The sequence below is a fragment of the Corvus brachyrhynchos genome, unplaced genomic scaffold (assembly GCF_000691975.1).
Source record: "Corvus brachyrhynchos isolate BGI_N302 unplaced genomic scaffold, ASM69197v1 scaffold23, whole genome shotgun sequence".
Classification (NCBI taxonomy): domain Eukaryota; kingdom Metazoa; phylum Chordata; class Aves; order Passeriformes; family Corvidae; genus Corvus; species Corvus brachyrhynchos.
The window spans coordinates 543,725-551,446 of record NW_008238983.1 but is presented as its reverse complement, the minus strand read 5'-3'; positions in this window follow the sequence as shown (position 1 = coordinate 551,446).

The following is a 7,722-nucleotide window of genomic DNA, read 5'->3' as shown; positions in this document are numbered from 1 at the left end:
GAAAGCACATGTTGATATCTAATTTTTTCTGTCTCTTTTTTTTATACCTAGTCATTTTAATTTTGACAGTTTAAAAGAATAAAAAGTTATTCATCAGCCAAAATGAAGTATGTCTTTTCCTTACAAAGAAGAATATCAAACAGTCTCGTTTGAATTAAACATTTCATTTCAATAATAAAAAAAAGACTGCTCATATTGAATTTGATTTTTTTTTTTACAGCATAGAGTTAGACATTTCAAAAGTAAACTCATCCTCAGCTGAAAGAACTTAATATAGGATATGAACATCAGAATTAAGTGTAAGAATGTTTTTTCGGGAATTTTTTTTTTCCTATTGATAATAAGCAACTGTCAAAACAGTGAGATGGTCATGAACTCTGTGGTATCACTAAGTTGTTGGGTATTTTTTATTTGTCCTTTTTAATTAAAAAAAATAGCCTTTGTTGTAATTTTTAGCAAGAGAATCACTCAGTCCTTTGTTATGGAGACACAGAGAGAGTGCAACTCTCTCTATTTCATGGACAAGGATGGGAGATTGTATGACCAGGCTGCTCCTACTCATAGTTGTGTGGCACTGAGGGTGACATTGCTCAGCCCTGCAGCCATTCTGGCCAAGCCTCTGTGTGCTTGTCATGTCTTGGTGCCGCAACAGACTTCAAAAGAGTTCTGATGTGCACTGAAAGGCTTTCTGAGGTTTGATCCCAAGCCAGGGGCATTGGGTGGCTTTTGTGCCAAGTTGAGTGGGCTTGGCACAGAGATCTTTGGCCCTGACCTTCACTAGAGGTTGGTGAGTGCAGGGATTTGTGGAAGAAAGCAAGTATCACACTCTGGGTGGTTAAAAGCTTATTCTAGGGTCTCAGTAGCATTGCTGAAACTAAGCATTTTTTTCCCAAGTGTGAGAATATGCTGGCTAGGGTGACGCACAGTCAGCTGAACAACCAAGCTGTGATCCCTTTTCCTGCTTCCCCCACCCTGCTCCCAGCCTTTCTCGGGTACTCTCAGAACACCCTGGTGCTACTTGGTGCTGTGGCTGCACACTTGTGACTATTTATTCAACTCCTACTTATATTTTGCCTAATGTAGCTCAAGCTAAGGCATGATATATGCTGGAGCAGTGCCATTAGGTGGCCAGGAAGACCTAAAGGGTCATTATGCAGCCATTATCATCCTCAAATTGCCATCTATCATCTGTGTCTGGCAGTTTTGTCAGAATCCCCTGCCCTCTGGAAATGGTAGAGATCAAACTTCCAAGCTGGAATATCAAAAATATCAGCTTTCCCCCCAAAAATTTTAAGTGACTCTCACAGCACCTCGACTGCTGAGGCCTTCATGCTTCCTGCTGTGATACAGGGTATACCCACACTGCTGTGTAGGAGGAAGGATGAGCACACTCACCATGGGCTAGGTAATTTTTTTTCTATCCTTATAGGTGCACAAAATTAATTAAGGGTTATAAGTCATCAAATCTTGTGACTTGAAAGGTAAAGGACTGAATTAATGTGATAGGTTAGTCTGCTAAAAGGGAATTGAGCTCCTGTTTGTCATCATTGCTTGTTGTATTTTTTAATGAGCTCAGGAAATAAAGTTTAAATCAGAGTTTGTCATCCTGTACATTCAAGATATTCAAATGACAGGACCATGACAGTCCTCTGTGATGAGTGGCTCCCTCCCTGCAGGTGTTTGGAGAGGAACAATATGTCCTTGTAGCTGTAGAGTGGGGTTGCCCTGATGTTGCTGCCTCAGCTGGGTTTTGGGGATGTCATCTCAGAGGGCAAGACTCCCTACTTGCCTGCTTTTTGTTTTGTCACTGTGAAGGCACATGATAAAAGTTAGCAAAGCTTTTCATGGTTTTAGTTTTCCACTTTAAAGTCAAGGATACTAATACTCGAACACATGCAATGGAGAATAGTTCAGATAAATTTACTCCTATATTTATTCCTTTATGCAAATCCCTTAATGTTTGATTTGATAAATTCTGAGAAGTTATACATCTCAGTGTTTTCACCTATGGCTTTAGGACTGTCTGCACTGTAACTGACCACTTATTAAATTGTATCATAAATACTTACAGAATATTCATGATAAAAATGTCATGTTACTACTATATTTTAAATAGTTATATAATAATGATACTGCATGGCTATATGGTAATTTTAATAATAATAATGCCATCCTAATTGAAAAGGAACATTGCAAATTTGCTTGAAATTGTGAAAATTTTAGTAAACTGCTGAGTACCATGCTTATGTTGATAATCTATGAATAAATATATATATATACAGAAGATTGAACTGCTTCTTCTGAATGATGTGTTGCTGCTCCTAATGAAGACAAAACCCAGGACACTGGTGATCTTTAAGGGGGGGCTGTCTTTAATGTTCTCATTTCAACATCACTGAGTCATGCACAATGTATTTCTTTAGGATGAAAAGAATGACGAGGAACATACACCATAAGTGTATATATATACACAACATTTATATTTCATGTATGTGTGAACATGTTTAAAGCTTCCTCAATCTCATTGTTTGTCCACAGTAATTCACTGAAGAAAGCAGCAGTGGTTCTTGGAATCAGGGCAGATAATGTAATTACAGTAAAGTGTAATAAAAGTTAAGATAGGCCATGTCTATTGGGAATACTTTGTTGTGCTTAACTTCCTCTGCCTTTGGTTCTGTTTCCTAGCAGGAATCCCATTTTATAAAATGAACTCTCACTGTCTTGAAAAAATTCACTCTTCATAAAAACAGGGTTCAGTTTTACAACTTGTTTTTTGTAGGTCTTTATTCGGGTCTTGTCATGTTCAGCCTAAGTAAAGAGTGGCTACTGTGCTTGAGGAAAAAGTGGAGTAAGACATATTGGACTCTTGTGGATATATTCCACAATCTCATTGCGATTTTGCCTGTAGGAGATGGTGCTTTTGCTCCCTGCTGCCTCAATGGTTGAATCTGTTGGTTCAGTCTTTGTATCTATACTGTCAAGCATGGCAAGCAAGTCAGAAACTTGGTACATTACCAGACTACAGGTTTAGGTAGTTCCTGGATGAAAAGGGACTGAGGAAGATAAACTCAGGGGCTGGTTCTTCCTCTAGTATTGGGTTTTATTTTTCTCAACAGTTTTGGTGATGACATGAATTTTACCATTGCTGGCAAAATTTTCAATATGAACTTGGTAGCAGGGTAAATGACAAAGAACATATAGTACTAGCAACAGTCTTAGAAATAGAATGGGGTACTAGATTTCCTGTATATTTAAAGGCTAATCAGGAGAATAAATGACATTATTCTCCTTGGTTCTTTTTCCTCTTGATATTTGAGACTGGGAAAATTATTCCATCTGATTTGGAAGCTGAAATACTGAAAATTGACATGTTGTTGTTTTCACTCTCATTTTTAATGTTAATGTGGAGTTGAATCCAACAATGCTCTCTGAAATCTGGCAGCATTAACTTACATGAAGTTGTCATTGATATTGATTGTAAATGGCAGAGCAGGATATATTCCCCCTCCCTGGAAGTTATAAAATAACTGAAAACTCTATTTTTGAAGAGAATGAGAACTGATTACTAATTTTTGTCAAATTCTGGCCTGTTTTATCAGCCAGTTTTCTCCAAATAGAGGAAAATTTGAAATGCTTCACCTTGATATATTTTTAAATGAAATGTGTTGAATCTGCGTTGGCTCACAGATAAACTGTTTTAAAAAGTAACTTAAAATTATTGTGGTACTCGATACATAAATATTTCATTTCAGGTTGATCTGAAATGGGGGATTTTGTTATTCTTATTGTTCAATTGCTTTTCACATTGCTGAAACTATGTGTTTGGGGAAGAGCCAAGAATGCTCAGAAAATGTTCTTCAGCATCATTACCATTACAGCAGGGATGGTATCTACATTTGCAAAAGCACTTAAGACCCTGTGATGTCCTTGGATAGCTTCTGATCAAAAATGATGGAGGTTTTCTGATTGACAACACTACTTGAGTTACTTGTGTGATAAATATATAAGGTTATTTCACACACAAATAGAAGTAGGTCTGTAGATAAAGTGCCATTATAATTTTGTCAGTGATGGGTTTTGGTTTCTTTTATTTTCTTTCTTTTGCTGTTCACCCTGGAATGGAATAGCAAGAGATGGGATAATAAAGAGGAAGAATGTTCTTCATTATAAATTATAGGCATAAGTTCTGCATGTACTCATGCAGTAATCTAACACATCCAATTGGTTTTTCGTGCATTAGCTAAGCCAATTCCAAAAATTAAACACACTACCTGTGCAACTTTTGAGTTCTGAACTACTGTAAATCTTCAAAGCTGTCATTCAGTTTACCTTCCTGTGTTAGGATAGTTGGCTTTTAATAGAGTAATATTGATTATACATCCTGAACAAAATTCTTAGCTCTGGTACAAGTATGTGGATGCAAAGGAGAAGTTGCCAACTTCCTTTTGGGGGCATTGCTGTGGTTGTGAAATGGTATGAATGATTATGGCTTGCATTTTTAGCCAATTTAAGTATTGTGTTTACTAAAGAGTGTAAATTTTTCAAATTTAGAAGTTTATAGCAGCTCTAGTTCATTAATGTCACATGGGAACTTCTAGATAGATGCTATAAATAGAATTCCATTCCTCATATTAGGAAACCATTTTAAGGAGTTATTGCCTGTTGCACGTAAAACAGTTCAATGCTGAGGGCCGTAGCATAGATTTCTTCCATGGATTACTCCTTTTGGGGGAATCTGACTGAAATCCAGGAGAAGGCTCAAGAATTTTACAAGGTTGTGTAAAACAAGCTTTTCTTTGTTTATGCACTGTAAAGATTTAAAATTGAAGCACAGAATTATTATCAGGTCTTCATGATACAATATTTGATTTCTGATTTTTCCAATAAACACAGACTTCATTTTCTAGGCTGTTGCAAATGTTTGGAAGTACACTGAATCAAAATATTTGAGAGGTGTTCTATCAGATCTCAGGATTAGTTGTTATTTCCTCTTTGTGTGAATTAGAAGAGCACACTACTCACTTCTCTTGCCTTTTCATTAAAATGCCTGTGGAAGCTGACAGTCTTTCAAGAGCAAAGCTTGCTTGCCAAAGTCATGCCTGGCAAACAGAATACAGAATAGTAAAAGTTAATCATTTTTACTGCTATTTACCTTAGTACAGTACATGAGTTCAGTGTGTCTGGGAGTTTTATTTGCAAGAGAAACCAGCATTCAGCAAGGAAAGATAAAAATTTATAACATGTTGGTTACTTCTATTTCCTTATGCAAATAGTTCTTCAAATACTCAGCATGGGATAGCTTTCAAAATGCAGCAACCGACCTCTCACAGAGATGCTTGGAGCTGACACAGGGAATGTAACATTATTTTGTAGCCTAGCTAGGTGCCCATTAAGTTTCTCATGTAGACAGTCCACAGCATAATGTCGCACTGGGTGCATTAATTATCTGTAGGGATTTATAGCCTTTAACCTTGATATTTTATGGCAAAGACAACCCAACTCTGCTATGCTAATATGAGAATTTAACAGTGTTGGTTATTTGATGGTTGGGTTTACCAATGTCTGCTGTCATTCTAAGCCACAGGAGCAACAGCAAACATTATCTTGGACATAAAATTAAATGCCTAAAAAGCACAACTGGGAGAATTATTGCTTTTAACATAACATGGTTCTTCCTCACATGTTTGACAGGCTACTAATTTTCATGGGTTTAAGCTGGGAAGATCCTCTTACTACTTCATTAAATTTATTTCTCTTCACTTAATGGAGGTGTGGCTCTGAGCAACGAGAGGTTTTTAGTCCTGCTTATTTGCCTTTAAACTCTAGTTAGAAAGAAAAACCTGAATTTTCCTGAAGAATTATTTGCATATATCATTACAAAGTGACCACCATATCGTTTCACTAGGATCTTCTACAATGTTGTAACCAGCTGCACACAGGCTCTCTGTTCCAGCCAAATAAACAGTATGATACAGCTTTTGTCATAGGGGACAAGATGATTCAGTGTGGCCAATATGTCGCTGTCTTTGTCCTTTGGTTGATGTGAAAAGAAAAGTTAGGAAAAACTCTGAAAATACAGCTTTATTCCAGAAATCTTACATGTTTCTTTCCCTGTTTCAGAATGTTAAATATTTGTAAATAAAGATTAAATTAAACTTTAAACTGGATTGCAGCAGGAAATATAATCATAGAATCATAAAATATTTGGGTTTGAAGGGGCCTTAAAGATCATCTAGTTCCAACCTCTCTGCCATGGCCAGGGACACCTTTCACTACACAAAGTTTCTCAGTGCTCCATCCAACCTGGCCTTGAACACCTTCAGGGATGAAGCATCTACACTCCTCTGGTCAACCTGTTTCAGTTCCTCACCACTTCCACAGTAATGAATTTCCTCTGAATATTTCATCTAAACATACTCTCAGTTTAAAGCCATTACTCCTTGTCCTGTCAGCACTTGCTCTTGTAAAAGTCTCCATTTTTTGTTGTAGGATCCCTTCAGGTACTGGAAGGCTGCAGTTATGACACCCAGAAGCATTTCTTTTCAGCCTTTCCAGGCTCAATAAACCCATTTCTCTCAGGCTTTCCTCACAGGAGAGGAACTTTATCCTTCAAATCATCCTATGCCTCCTCTGGATTCACTCCAACAGGCTGATATCCTTCCTGTGCTGAGGACCCCAGAGCAGCTCTGTGATCTTCCCAGGTGCAGAAGTGAGAATAAGAAACCAGAGGACTCAACATTTTACAGGGAAAAGTTCTCAATACATGTGGATTTCTATTGAAAGCAAACACAATGAAGAGAGTAACAAGTAGCATTGACTTGCAGTAATTATCAGCCTTGGTGAGAAAATTAGTTCTCTAGATAAAGGGTGGAATACCTGAAAGATGGGACTGACTTGGATACAAGTCATGTGGGTACTGCTAAATATAAGTCAAGTTCTCAGACCAAAGAGTAGGAGAGGTTTCTGTTGTGATTTGAGTTTTCTTAAGCAGAGAAATAAACTCATTTTGTTTTTGAAGGCTGAACTCACCCATATGTGCTTCTTGAGCGTCCTACAGAGTGGACCAGAATCGTAATTACTTCAGGTAATTTTTCTAACATTATTCAGTGAATCTGGAGAATATTAAGGCACTGAGAAATAATTCTCAATAGTCTGATCTCTTTTGTTTGGTTGAATGTAACCAGGATTCAAACATCAACATCCAACTGATGTACAAAGAACAACAGTGTCAGAAGTAGAACTGGAAAAATAGTAGAATTGTTTAGGTTGGAAGAGACCTCTGAGATCATCAAGTGCAACTGGTAACCCAGCACTGCTGTGTTCATCATTAAGCTAAAGACAAATAAAGCAAAACCTCACATACGTATTATCCAAAGAAAATAATAAAATATTCTAGAACGTGTTTGTGATAGTGGAGAGGCTTGAATTATTACCACAGCAGGAACACAATTCTGAACATATCGTATACCATCATCAATGAAATTGTGGTACATTAATACAACATTCCTCTCTGAATTTAGTCCTGTGTTGAAGGCTGAATGATCCAAAGTTGCTGAGTGTCTACCACTGTTCTTATTCCCAGAGTGGTCATAATGAAGCTTGGATGAGTTTCTCCCCTCTGCAGTGGGTTGCAGGTGATGGACTGATGGCAAATGATGATCAGTTTCTCTGGTGATTTGGTGGAGTCAGGAGGAGAGTAGAAGGAAGTACATAGCTTCTCCA